General features: G+C 47.4%; 1 protein-coding gene across 6 annotated transcripts in view; it reads right to left on the reverse strand.

The window, feature by feature from the left end:
• Positions 1-15,632, reverse strand: part of LOC139563302 (serine/threonine-protein kinase BRSK2-like) — a 178,083-nt gene that overhangs the window by 76,247 nt on the left and 86,204 nt on the right. The window lies entirely within an intron of this gene.

Consider the following 15,632-nt stretch of genomic DNA (forward strand, 5'->3'; position numbering starts at 1 on the left):
ACAGACGGCTCTGTATTCTTTAATTTCATCCCCCTTTTTCCCTTTAGCCTCCTCACCCCGGTAACCCCCTCCATCAGCGCCATCTCTCTCAAGGGCTCAGACGTGTTAGGATTGGTGTTTATGGCACTATAACCAATGCTATATCACATGTGATATAATATTAGCAACTGTTAGCCTGGGCGCCTGGGTGTCTGTGTGTGTGTGCTGGAAGTAACAGTTAGCCCCAGATAAGTGTGCTGGGAAGCTGTGGTTAGCCTTGAGCGAGAACAGTGTGCTCTGTATGCAGGTGCAAATAGCGCAGACAATGTTGCAGAGCTGTCTGACCTCAGTCTCTGGGGTGAGGGAGCGTAATCTACACAGCAACAGCGCCGGGACACCAAAGAGCGCAAAGAGGCTGGGACTAGCCTGAGCGCCGGCGATAGGCTGAGCAAAGTTTAAACCACGCTCAGCCTCTACGGTGATAGGCCAACAGACACACACAACAAACATCACATACACACACACGATACAAACCCACTAAGCTGTAAATGCATATAAACAGTCAGACACGTAAGCACACACAAACACACATTGTGTAAAAAAAGCACTCAGTAGTGTCAACTCAATTAACCAAGTATGGACACCATTAACTAAATCAGCCACACGTTGAGAGCAGTGATGACGCCGGCAGAGATGGTCGCCTCGCTTCTAGTCCTTAGGAAACTATGCAGTACTTCGTTTTTTTAATGTATTGTTTCTTACATTGTTAGCCCAGAAAATCTTAAGTGGTATTACATACAGCCGCGAAGAACTATTGGATATCAGAACGAAGTCAACTTACCAACATTACGAACAGGAATACGACTTTCCCGAAGCGGATCCTTTGTTCGCACCACCACCCAGGGCATTGGATCTAATTCCAGAGGCCGACCCAAAACAACGTCGCCACAGAAGAGGTAGACGGAGCGGCCTCCTGGTCAGACTTCGTAGGCGTGCACACCGCCCACCGCTTCCAAGTACATTACTTGCCAATGTCCAGTCTCTAGGTAACAAGGTAGACGAAATTAGGGCAAGGGTCGCTTTCCAGAGAGACATCAGGGATTGTAACATTCTCTGTTTCACAGAAGGGATATGTTGTCGGAGTTGGAACAGCCACCGGGATTCTTTATGCGTCGTGCCGACAGGAATAAACATCTCTCTGGGAAGAAGACGGGCGGGGGTGTATGCTTCACGATTAACGACTCCTTGTGTAATTGTAAACAACATACAGGTACTCAAGTCCTTTTGTTCACCTGACCTAGAATTCCTCACAATCAAATGTCGACCATATTATCTGCCAAGAGAATTCTCGTTGGTTATTGTCACAGCCGTGTATATCCCTCCTCAAGCCGATACAACGACGGCCCTCAAGGAACTTCACTGGACTCTATGCAAACTGGAAACCATATATCCCGAGGCTGCATTTATTGTAGCTGGGGATTTTAACAAAGCAAATTTGAGAAAAAGGCTACCTAAATATTATCAGCATATTGATTGTAGCACTGGTGCGGGCAGTACACCAGATCACTGGTACTCTAACTTCCGCGATGCATACAAGGCCCTCCCCCGCCCTACCTTCGGCAAATCTGACCACAACTCCATTTTGCTGCTACCATCCTATAGGCAGAAACTCAAACAGGATGTACCCGTGACGAGAAATATTCAACGCTCGTCTGACCAATCGGAATCCACGCTTCAAGATTGTTTTGATCACGCGGACTGGGAAATGTTCCGGGCAGCCTCAGAGAATAATATTGATTTACGCTGATTTTGTGAGTGAGTTTATAAGGAAGTGCATTGGCGATGTTGTACCCACTGTGGCTATTAAAACCTACCCTTACCAGAAACTGTGGATCGATGGCAGCATTCGCGCAAAACTGAAAGCGCGAACCACCGCGTTTAACCATGGAAAGGTGACTGGGAATATGGACGAATACAAACAGTGTAGTTATTCCCTCCGAAAGGCAATCAAAAAAGCAAAATGTCGGTACAGGAACAAAGTGGAGTCGCAATTCAACGGCTCAGACACAAGACGTATGTGGCAGGGTCTACAGACAATCATGGACTACCAAAAGAAAACCAGCCACATCACGGACACCAACATCTTGCTTCCAGACAAACTAAACACCTTCTTCGGCAACTTTGAGGATAATACAGTGCCACCGACGCGGGCCACTACCAAGGTCTGCGGGCCCCCCCTCTCCTTCTCCATGGCCGACTTGAGTAAGACATTTAAACGTGTTAACCCTCGCAAGGCTGCCGGCCCAGACGACATCCTAGCATCGTCCTCAGAGCATGCACAAATCAGCTGGCTGGTGTGTTAATTGACATATTCAATCTCTTAGGAAGTTAGGAAACAACATCTCCACTTCGCTGATCCTCAACACTGGGGATCCACAAGGTTGCGTGCTCAGCCCCCTCCTGTACTGCCTGTTCACCCACAACTGCATGGCCATGCACGCCTCCAACTCATCAAGTTTGCAGACAACACAACAGTAGTGGGCTTGATTACCAACAATGACGAGACAGCCTACAGGGAGGAGGTGTGGGCACTCGGAGTATGGTGTCAGGAAAACAACCTCTCACTCAACATCAACAGAACAAAGGAAATGATCAGGGAACAGCAGAGGGAGCACCACCCTATCCACATCGATGGGATAGCAGTGGAGAAGGTGGAACGTTTTAAGTTCCTTGGCGTACACATCAAGGACAAACTGAAATGGTCCACCCACGCAACAGCGCCTCCTCAACCTCAGGAGGCTGATGAAGAAATTTGGCTTGTCACCTAAAACCCTCACAAACTTTTACAGATGCACAATTGAGAGCATCCTGTTGGGCTGTAAAACCGCCTGGTACGGCAACTGCACTGTCCACAACAGCAAGGCTCTCCAGAGGGTGGTGTGGTGGTGTGCCCAATGCATCACCGGGGGCAAACCAGCTGCCCTCTAGGACACCTACAGCACCCGATGTCACAGGAAGGTCAAAAAGATCATTAAGGACATCAACCACACAAGCCACGGCCTGTTCACCCCACTACCATCTAGAAGTCAAGGTCAGTATAGGTGCATCAAAGCTGGGACCGAGAGACTAAAAAACAGCTTCTATCTCAAGGTCATCAGACTCAAGAGAATCTCTACAGTGGCTTCTCCTATTATATATAAACACATACATCCCCCCTCTCTGTCTCACACAACCAATTTCCTGCTATCATGTCATATTATCCACATTTATCTGGTCTCACAAGGTGGTCCTCTAACAGCCCCTAGCCCCCCTCTCCTCATCCCTGCCACCATCCCTCCATTCTCCACACCCCATCCATCCCTACCACCTTGACTGTCTCCCTTACCCTCCCTCCCGTCTCCACCATCTTGCTGGCTTAGAAATGCGAGGACTTAAGTCTGCATGCCAGAGCGCTTGCTGGGACCAGGGACAACACACACTCACACTCACACACACACACACAGACACACACACACACTCACACTCCCACCGACTCACACCCACTCAGACATAAAATACAATTGACACTGTACAGTAAGTGTGTGTGCACGTCCGTGTGCCTGTGACCACACCTGTGTGGAACATCAATGGACATCCACACCTCTGTGTATGTTCCAACCCCACAGCTTGTGTGACTGATGAAGTGAAGCATCATTATACAACAAGATTTGTCCAGGGGGGCAAGAATAAATATCTATGGGTGTTGTGAAAGTAGGTAAGGTTTGGAAAAGGGTTCGAATGGAAATTTTACCCTACATTTTCGGAGTCGTAGCTCGCGGTTTAAGCCCTTCCTCTATCCCAATCCACAATGGCCTAACGAGTGTCTACTAGATGGTAACAAGCACTCGCATTGCACCTAGTGGATGATATTGACATTTCATGCACGAGACATCTCCCGAAGTCCTGGGGACCTGGGAAAATGTCTAATACCGCAGTGGATCTGGTGTGACCTGGCTGCAGTATAGTACCTCTATATCCATAGAGCAGAGTGGGAAGTTCTACTATGGAGTCAGATTAGATTATTCTAAATCTATAGAACAGTTATGAATATCTCACTCGATATTCTTAGTCTAAATGCCAGGGATGACATCATTATCTCTGAAGGGTGCTGGTGATGATGTTAGGTGGTGAACTCTGTCTCTGCAACATCTCATCTCCTCCGGTCTCTAAATGTCAAGTCTCTGGTGCTCAGACTGTCTTCAGCTGTTACACACACACCCTCAATCTAGGATCTCTCTCTCACACACACACACACACACACACACACACACACACACACACACACACACACACACACACACACACACACACACACACACACACACACACACACACACACACACACACACACACACACACACAAACACACAAACACACACACACACATATGCAGAAACACATGCAAATGCCATGCTAATGCTGCTACAGTGGCCAGAGAGAGCACCTAGATCTTCTGCAAAGATTCTGTCAAACCTGGGCCCTGACAGTAAATCTCAGTAAGACAAAAATAATGGTGTTCCAAAAAAGGTCCAGTTGCCAGGACTACAAATACAAATTCCATTTAGACACCATTGCCCTGGAGCACACAAAAAACGATACATACTCGGACTAAACATCAGCGCCACAGGTAATTTCCACAAAGCTGTGAACGAGCTGAGAGACAAGGCAAGAAGGGCCTTCTATGCCATGAAAAGGAACATACAATTCGACATAGCAATTAGGATCTGGCAAAAAAAACTTGAATCAGTTATAGAACCCATTGCCCTTTATGGTTGTGAGGTCTGGGGTCCGCTCACCAACCAAGAATTCACAAAATGGGACAAACACCAAACTGAAACTCTGCATGCAGAATTCTGCAAAAATATCCTGTGTCCAACGTAAAACAACAAATAATGCATGCAGAGCAGAATTAGGCCGATACCCGCTAATTATCAAAATCCAGAAAAAAAGCCGTTAAATTCCACAATTCCACAAAAGGAAGCGATTCCCAAACCTTCCATAACAAAGCCATCAGCTACAGAGAGATGACACTGGAGAAGAGTCCCCTAAGCAAGCTGGTCCTGGGGCTCTGTTCACAAACACAAACAGATGCCACAGAGCACCAGGACAGCAACACAATTAAACCCAACCAAATCATGAGAAAACAAAAAGATAATTACTTGACACATTTAAATTAATTTACAAAAAACAGAGCAAACTAGAATGCTATTTGGCCCTTAATAGAGAGTACACAGTGGCAGAATACCTGATCACTGTGACTGACCCAAACTTAAGGAAAGCTTTGTCTATGTACAGACTCAGTGAGCATAGCCTTGCTATTGAGAAAAGCCACCGTAGGCAGACCTTTCTCTCAAGAGAAGACAGGCTATGTGCACACTGCCCACAAAATGAGGTGGAAACTGAGCTGTACTTTCTAACCTCCTGTCAAATGTATAACCATATTAGAGACACATTTCCCTCAGATCACACAGATCAACAAATAATTTGAAAACAAAACAATTTTGACAAACTCCCATACAAACTCCCAGATCTCCCGGGTGGCGCAGTGGTCTAGGGCACTGCATCGCAGTGCTAGCTGCGCCACCAGAGTCTCTGGGTTCGCGCCCAGGCTGGGCTGGGTTCGCGCCCAGGCTCTGTCGCAGCCGGCCGCAACCGGGAGATCCGTGGGGCGACGCACAATTGGCATAGCGTCGTCCGGGTTAGGGAGGGTTTGGCCGGTAGGGAGGGTTTGGCCGGTAGGGATATCCTTGTCTCAGTATGTAAAAAAAAAATGTAATAAAAATGTATGCACTCTACTGTAAGTCGCTCTGGATAAGAGCGTCTGCTAAATGACTAAAATGTAAATGTAAATGTAATATTGTTAAATCCGTTGTTGGAATGAGACCAAGGCGCAGTGTGGTAAGTGTACATCTTTATTTATTTTGATGAACACCAAAAAAAAAAAAAAAGATCAAAGACTGTAACATTCTGCAGGCTACACAGTAACTGTACAAAAACAAGATCCCACAAACTAAGGTGGGGAAAAAGGCTGCCTAAGTATGATCCCCAATCAGAGACAACGATAGACAGCTGCCTCTGATTGGGAACCATATCCGGCTAACAAAGAAATAGACAAACTAGAATGCCCACCCAAATCACACCCTGACCTAAACAAATAGAGAAATAAAAAGTCTCTCTAAGGTCAGGGCGTGACAGTACCATCCCCCAAAGGTGCGGACTCCGGCCGCAAAACCTGACTCTATAGGGCTGGGCATCTATCCTCGGTGGCAGCTCCCATTTGGGACGTAGCCCCCGCTCCGCACGCTGATCCCTCCGCTTCCGTGGAACTGGACCATCGCCGGAGGAACCGGACCGTGGATCATCGCCGGAGGCTCTGGACTGGGAACCCCCGCTGGAGGCGCTGGACTGAAGACCGCCGCTGGAGGCTCTGGACTGACGACCGCCGCTGGAGGCTCTGGACTGACGACCGCCGCTGGAGGCTCTGGACTGACGACCGCCGCTGGAGGCTCTGGACTGACGACCGCTGCTGGAGGCTCTGGAATGCAGACCGTCGCTGGAGGCTCTGGAATGCAGACCGTCGCTGGAGGCTCTGGACTGCAGACCGTCGCTGGAGGCTCTGGCCTGCAGACCGTCGCTGGAGGCTCTGGCCTGCAGACCATCTCAGGAGGTTCCATACCGTGGACCGTCTCAGGAGGTTCCGGACCGTGGGCCGTCTCAGGAGGTTCCGGACCGTGGGCCGTCTCAGGAGGTTCCGGACCGTGGGCCGTCTCAGGAGGTTCCGGACCGTGGGCCGTCTCAGGAGGTTCAGGACCGTGGGCCGTCTCAGGAGGTTCAGGACCGTGGGCCGTCTCAGGAGGTTCAGGACCGTGGGCCGCCTCAGGAGGTTCAGGACCGTGGGCCGTCTCAGGAGGTTCAGGACCGTGGGCCGTCTCAGGAGGTTCCGGGCCGTGGATCATCACTGCAGGCTTCGTGCCATGGATCATCACTGGAGGCTTCAGGCCATGGATCATCACTGGAGGCTTCGGGCCATGGATCATCACTGGAGGCTTCGGGCCATGGATCATCACTGGAGGCTTTGTGAGTGGAGCAGGCACAGGACGTACTGGACCGTGGAGGCGCACTGGATGTCTGGAGCGTAGAGCTGGCACAACCCGTTAGGGCTGAATGCTCACTTTAGCCCGGCAAATGCGGGGTGCTGACACAGAATGCTCTGGGCTGTGAAGGCGCACTGGCGACACAGTGCGTAGAGCCCGCGCAGGATATCCTGGACCGAGGAGGCGTACTGGAGACCAGGAGCGCTGAGCCGGCACAACCCGTTCTGGCTGGATGCTCACTTTAGCCCGACAGCAGGCACAGAACGCACCGGTCTAAGGGTGCGCACTGGAGGCACGGTCTGCAGAACCGGAAAACATGGTATCTGACCAACTCCTCATCGTAATTACAGGGAGTTGGTTCTTGTTCACACCTTTGCTCCGCTCGCCACCCCGTTGTCCCCCCCCCCAAAAAAAATGTTTTTGAGGCTGCCTCTCGGGCTACCGTCGTTTCCTTGATTCCTGGTTTCGTCGCCGTTGTTCCTCCCTCGCTGCCTCCGCCTGCTCCCATGGAATGCGATCCCTTCCGGCCTGGATCTCCTCCCACGTCCAGGATCCCTTACCATCCAGGATATCCTCCCATGTCCAGGATGTCTGCTCCTCCTGGCCACGCTGCTTGGTCCGTTTGTGGTGGGATCTTCTGTTAAGTCCGTTGTTGGCATGAGACCAAGGCGCAGCGTGGTAAGCGTACATCTTTATTTTGATGAACACCAAAAAAAAAAAAAAAGATAAACGACTGTAACATTCTCCAGGCTACACAGTAACTGTACAGAAACATATCTACTGGGTGAAATACCAGTGTCCCATCACAGCAGCAGTATTTGTGACCTGTTGCCACAAGAAAAGGGCAACCAGTGAAGAACAAACACCATTGTAAATACAACCCATATTTATGTTTATTTATTTTCCCTTTTGTACTTTAACTATTTGCACATAATATGACATTTCAAATGTCTTAATTATTTTGGAACTTTTGTGAGTGTAATATTAACTGTTCATTTGTATTGTTTATTTAACTTTTGTTTATTATCTACTTCACTTGCTTGGGCAATGTTAAACATATGTTTCTCAAGCCAATAAAGCCCTTGAATTGAATTGAGATTAGAGACAAACAAAGAGGAAGGAGGGATGGAGAAGATTGTTAATCCCAACATGAGAGACAGCGGACGGGAAATAGGGAATGAAAGAAAATAAGTACATGTGAAGTAATGTTAGAGACCAGGGAAGTATGAAAGTAGGGTTAGAAATACATGTGCATGTGTACACACACACACACACACACACACACACACACACACACACACACACACACACACACACACACACACACACACACACACACACACACACACACACACACACACACACACACACACGATGAATGAACAGATGCATATTGTGGTGTACCTGCTGCAACGGCCTTTTAAACAAAGAAACACATCAGGATTCAGGAGTACACTTGCGTTGAAAATCAAACCTTCTGAAAATGCCAAAGTATGAATGAATTTAGAGATGAGACAACAGAGGAAGGGAATATGTTTTAAACATGTTGTTGTCTCTGAGTGCGTGTGTGGTGTGCTGTTTGGTGGATCTGCATTGTGCAGGGGGAAAGACAGACGGCCAATAACTCACGCTGGGAAGACATGTCATTTTCTCCCCTCCCTTTCCAAAGCCAATCACTGTTCCTATGACAACAAGCCCCTCAGATGTTGAGAATGGGAATGAGTGAGAGAGAGAGAGATAGAGAGAGAGAGAAATATAGAGAGAGAGTGAGTGAAGAGAGAGAGAGCGTGAGAGAGCGAGAATGAGAGAGAGAGAGAGAGAGAGAGAGAGAGAGAGAGAGAGAGAGAGAGAGAGAGAGAGAGAGAGAGAGAGAGAGAGAGAGAGAGAGAGAGAAAGAGATGGAAAACAAAGATTTGAACAAATTTGAAATATAAAATCTGATAGGATGAGGGAAAAAACAGAGACAAAAAAGGGAGATCCTCCATGTGTCATTCAACTCAAACTAACTTCAGACACACACACACACACACACACACCCTAATCCCATATGGCGGCGCACAATTGGCACAGCGTCATCCGGGTTAGGGGAGGGTTTAGCCGGGGTAGGACGTCATTGTAAAATGAGAATTTGTTCTTAACTGATTTGCTTAGTTAAATAAAAGTTTAATTAAGAAAATGAAAAATCTGAGTTAATGACCCACTTAACCAACTAAACCAAGGCCATGGAAATGAAGAGTGAGAGGGTTAAAGTGTTGAGTAGGCCTGATGGGTGGAGTAATGCTCCCCTCTTTTCTCACGTTCTCTCCATCCCACTCGTTCTCTCATTAGGCTGAAAGAACCACATCAGCAGGAAGGAGAGGCAGCAGCTCTGAAATGCCACTTTTGGCTGACTCCGCTGCCGCGCTGACTGCACACACATACTGTACACACACACACGCACCATATGAGTGGGCAAGAGTGTTTGTACGTTAACATATTATTACATATAACGGTGACTTCATTCAGACGAGGCTGCAATGTAAACGAATGGGGCTGTAGCGAAAGTGTTGCATCAAAATCCGGGGTGTGAATTAAGTTTCGATTCAGCGTTGACCGACATGGTAATGGACTAATAGTATTCGAGAAAAGATGAAAAAAAAAACGGACCCCTCTGACGCGGTACGTTACATCGTGACGTGTCTCGACGTAACGTACGGCACCCGTACAGCCTCTTTCCACCAGGGGTAGCCCTTCTCCCGCATATAAAAAACAACAAAGGGACAAGGTAAGGGGTGAGGGGGGATACCTGGTCAATTGTACAACTGAACGCATTAATTTTTTTGTGTCATCACCGCAAGCCATCATGACTCTCAAAAGCCGCGGCAGCCGCCGTTTACTTCGGAATATAACTTTAGCGCCGCTCTAAAATCCTGATTCAAATTTGACACAAACATTCAAATAGATACGTAATGACACATTATATAAACTCTTTATAGTGTTTTATTTACATTTTAGACGTGATAAGTTGGACAGATCGGGTGAAAAATAGTTGTTTCCCCACACGACATATCTCCCCGTTTCATTATCACGCAATAGGTTTAGCTTCCCCACCCGCCATTTTTAAAAAGACCTGACAGTGCTCATTGCCTTCTTCAATCATTCAGGGACGGGCATCATGAAGGTCTCGTCATTCATTTTGCTGGAAAGGGGAGAAATTGTGCTTTACAATGGTATTGATATTACAGTTGACCTGGAAGAATTACGTTTTTTGGGCGCTAAAGTGAGGTCAATTGTATGGACCAGAGCGATGTACAAAAGTTAGTTAGTTACCGTTACCGTGGATAAATGGCAGCATCCGCGCAAAACTGGAAGCGCGAACCAACGCATTTAACCATGGCAAGTTGACTGGGAATATGGTCAAATACAAACAGTGCAGTTATTCCCTCCGTAAGGCAGAGACAAAGTGGAGCCGCAATTCAACGGCTCAGACATGAGACGTATGTGGCAGGGTCTACAGACAATCACGCACTACCAAAAGAAAACCAGCCACATCACGGACACCGACATCTTGCTCCCAGACAAGCTAAACACCTTCTTCGCCCACTTTGAGGATAACACAGTGCCACTAACGCGGCCCGCTCCATAGGACTGTGGGCTCTCGTTCTCCGTGGCCGCATGCTTCCAACTCAATCACCAAGTTTGCAGACGACACAACAGTAATAGGCCTGATTACCAACGATGGCGAAACAGCCTAGAGGGAGGAGGTGAGGGCCCTGGCAGAGTGGTGCCAGGAAAATAACCTCTCCCTCAACGTCAACAAAACAAAGAAGCTGATCGTGGACTTCAGGAAACAGTACGCCCCTATCCACATCGACGGGACCGCAGTGGAGAATGTGGAAAGCTTGAAGTTCCTCTGCGTAAACATCACTGACAATCTGAAATGGTCCACCCACACAGACAGTGTGGGGAAGAAAGGGCAACCTTCAACCTCAGGAGGCTGAAGAAATTCGTCTTGGCCCCTAAGACCCTCAAAAACTTTTACAGAAGCACAATTGAGAACATCCTGTAGGGCTGTATCACTGCCTGGTACGGACACTGCACCACTCGCAACCGCAGGGCTCTCCAGAGGGTGGTGTGGTCTGCCGAAAACATCACCGGGGGCACACTGCTTGCCCTCTAGGACACCTACAGCAACTGATGTCACAGGAAGGCCAAAAAGATCATCAAGGACATCAATCACCCGAGCCACGGCCTGTTCACCCCGCTATCATCCAGAAGGGGAGGTCAGTACAAGTATATCAAAACTGGGACAGAGAGAAAAACAGCTTCTATCTCAAAGCCATCAGATTGTTAAATAGCCATCACTAGCTGGCTACCGCCCGGTTGCTCAGCCCTACACCTTAGAGGCTGCTGCTCTACATACATAGACATGGAATCACTGGCCACTTTAATAATGGGACAGAAGTCACTTTAATAGTGTTTACATACTGCTTTACTCATCTCATATGTAAACTCAGCAAAAAAAGAAACGTCCCTTTTTCAGGACCCTGTCTTTCAAAGATAATTAGTAAAAATCCTAATAACTTCACAGATCTTAATTGTAAAGTGTTTAAACACTGGTTCCCATGCTTGTTCAATGAACCACAGACAATTAATGAACATGCACCTGTGGAACGGTCGTTTAGACACTAACAGCTTACAGACGGTAGGCAATTAAGGTCACAGTTATGAAAACTTAGGACACTAAAGAGGCCTTTCTACTGACTGAAAAACACCAAAAGAAAGATGCCCAGGGTCCCTGCTCATCTGCGTGTACGTGCCTTAGGCATGCTGCAAGGAGGCATGAGGACTGCAGATGTGGCCAGGGCAATAAATGGCAATGTCCGTATTGTGAGACGCCTAAGACAGCGCTACAGGGAGACAGGACGGACAGCTGATCATCCTCGCAGTGGCACCCCATGTGTAACAACACCTGCACAGGATCGGTACATCCGAACATCACACCTGCGGGACAGGTAGAGGATGGCAACAACAACTGCCCGAGATACACCAGGAACGCACAATCCCTCCATCAGTGCTCAGACTGTCTGCAATAGGCTGAGAGAAGCTGGACTGAGGGCTTGTAGACCTGTTGTAAGGCAGGTCCTCACCAGACATCATCGGAAACAACATCGCCTATGGGCACAAACCCACCGTCACTGGACCAGACAGGACTGGCAAAAAGTGCTCTTCACTGACAAGTCACGGTTTTGTCCCACCAGGGGTGATGGTCAGATTCACGTTTATCGTCGAAGAGTGAGCGTTACACTGAGGCCTGTACTCTGGAGCAGGATCGATTTGGAGTTGGCGGGTCCGTCATGGTCTGGGGCGGTGTGTCACAGCATTATCGGACTGAGCTTGTCGTCATTGCAGGCAATCTCAACTCTGTGCGTTACAGGGAAGACATCCTCCTCCTTCATGTGGTACCCTTCCTGCAGGCTCATCCTGACATGACCCTCCAGCATGACAATGCCACCAGCCATACTGCTCGTTCTGTGCGTGATTTCCTGCAAGACAGGAATGTCAGTGTTCTGCCATGGCCAGCGAAGAGCCTGGATCTCAATCCCATTGAGCACATCTGGGACCTGTTCGATCGGAGGGTGAGTTGTAGGAGCCTTGCTGGAAGAGTGGGGTAACATCTCACAGCAAGAACTGACAAATCTGGTGCAGTACATAAGGAGGAGGAGATGCACTGCAGTACTTAATGCAGCTGGTGGCCACACTAGATACTGACTGTTACTTTTGATTTTGACCCCCCCCCCCCCTTTGTTCAGGGATACATTATTCCATTTCTGTTAGTCACATGTCTGTGGAACTTGTTCAGTTTATGTCTCAGTTGTTGAATCTCGCTACATACAAATATTTACACATGTTAATTAAGTTTGTTGAAAATAAACGCAGTTGACAGTGAGAGGACGTGTCTTTATTTGCTGAGTTTATATACTGTATTCTATTCTACTGTATTTTAGTCAATGTCACTACGACATTGCTCGTCCAAATATTTATATATTTCTTAATTCCATTCTTTTACTTTTAGATTTGTGTATTGTTGTGAATTGTTAAGATACTACTGCACTGTTGGAGCTCGGAACACAAGCTGTCACGGATCCCTCCGGAACTTTCATTACGCACACCTGGCCCCTATTCCCAGTGATTAGTAATTGTATAAGGGTGCCCTTGGTTTACCATTATTCTGTCGATTATTGTTACTAGGTTTGTTGGTGTGTGTGAGTATCTGTGCTGTGTATTTGGGCATTCGTGCCCTTGTGGATTGCGCAGATGATTACAGGTCTCGTCCCGTGTGATAATCATTGTGCGCTGGTGTTATTTATTCGAGGTACTCCTCGCTCTTTTGTTTGGGTTTCAACCCTGTGTTTTGTTACGTGTTTGTTTGCACACGGCACTACGTAATATGGGCTGAATAAAAAACTCTATTATGCATTCCTGCGCCTGTCTCCCGATCCCTTCATACTGTACCAACGTGACAGAATAATCGACCATTAACTTCACTAGGGTAGGGGGCAGCATTCGGAATTTTGGATGAAATGCATTCCCAAATTAAACTGCCTGCTTCTCGTGCCCAGAAGATATGATATGCATATAACTGGTAGATTCGGATAGAAAACACTCTAAAGTTTCCAAAACTGTTAAAATAGTGTCTGTGAGTATAACAGAACTGATTTGGCAGGTGAAAACCTGAGAAAAATCCATTTAGGAAGTATTTTCTTTTTTGGTTTTGTAGTTTTCTATTCAATGCCATTACAGTATCCATTGACTTAGGACTCAAATTGCAGTTTCTATGCCTTCCACTAGATGTCAACAGTCTTTAGAAATTGTTTCAGGCTTGTATTCTGAAAAATTAAGAAGTAAGAGCAGTCTGAATGAGTGGACCCTAAAGTGTCACAGAGCTTTTTCATGCGTGAGACCGAGAGAGTGCGTTTCTTGTTTACCTTTTAAATTGACGACGTTATTGTCCGGTTGAAATATTATCGATTATTTAGGCTAAAAACAACCTGAGTTTGAATATAAACATGGTTTGACATGTTTCTATGAACTTTACGGATACAATTTTGATTTTTTTGTCTTCCTGTTTTGACTGCGTTTGAGCCTGTGGATTACAGAAAAAACACGCAAACAAAACTGAGATTTTTGGATATAAAGAGACCTTATCGAACAAAAGGAACATTTATTGAGTAAATGAATGTCTGCTGAGTGCAACCATATGAAGATCATCAAAGGTAAGGGTTTAATTGTATCTCTATTTCTGACTTGTGTAACTGTTCTACTTGGCTGGCTACTGTTTGTAATGGTTTGTCTAGTGGGCTATGTTGTCAAATAATCGTAAGGTATGCTTTCGCCGTAAAGCATTTTTTAAATCTGACACCGTGGTTGGATTCACAAGAAGTCAATCTTTAAACCTATGTAAAAAATATGTTTTGTTTTCTGAATTTTTATAATGAGTATTTCTGTATTTGAATTTGGCGCCCAGCAGTTTCACTGGCTGTTGAAAAGGTGGGACGCTACCGTCTCACGTGCCCAAGAGAGGTTAAGGGAGACAGCGGGAATGGCCCGTCCGACGACGCTCCGACTGGTCCATCCAGTGCCGCCGCAACTTCGGCAGCTGCAACTGGGCCGCCGGACGCCGTCACAACCGGTCCGTCCGACGCCACTCCTACTGGTCCGTCCGACACCGCCTCAACTTCGGCAGCTGCATCTGGCCTGTCCGACTATGGCACAACCTTGGCAGCTGCATTGGGTCCTGATCGACCCGCACTGCGTTCCCGTGATCGTCCTCTAGACCGGTGTCGTTGCGCCGCTAGTGCAGCGCGTCGGGGGTGGGGGAGGGGTCACTGTCACGGATCCCTCTGGAACTTTAATTTCATTTCATTACCCTTATTACGCATTCCTGTGCCTGTCTCCCAAATCTCTTCATACCAACGTGACACAAGCATTTCGCTACACCCGCAATAACATCTGTGTATGTGATCAATTTATTTTGTTGAATTTTTTATTACTATGTACACACACATATATCTTACCAAACTGTACTTATTCCACTGCCTTGGTTAGTGCATAGGGCACACATGTATGTGCATAGCGTACCGCACACACTCCTGTGCAGACTGACAAAAGACACACACGGTTAACTTCCCTACTGAGGGGTGACCATGGGGGTGAGGGAAAGCAAAGCATGTGCTTGGTCAACAGAAAATCTTCCCCACTACATGCTAGTGGGCCCACTGGAGTCGTGATATTTAGTCCACACACACACGCACACGCACACACACACACACACACACACACACACACACACACACACACACACACACACACACACACACACACACACACACACCAGCCAGGGTGTTTTTTATTAAGAACATTTGTCACCTATGGCTGCCTGTGACCCTTTCTCTGTGCGGAGGACAAAGCAGTGTGATAGTGCCAAGCACCACACTAACCTCCTGCACTGGCACACCATCTACTCTCACTCTCAGGATA

This window comes from Salvelinus alpinus, chromosome 33 (assembly GCF_045679555.1).
Source record: "Salvelinus alpinus chromosome 33, SLU_Salpinus.1, whole genome shotgun sequence".
Taxonomy (NCBI): Eukaryota; Metazoa; Chordata; class Actinopteri; order Salmoniformes; family Salmonidae; genus Salvelinus; species Salvelinus alpinus.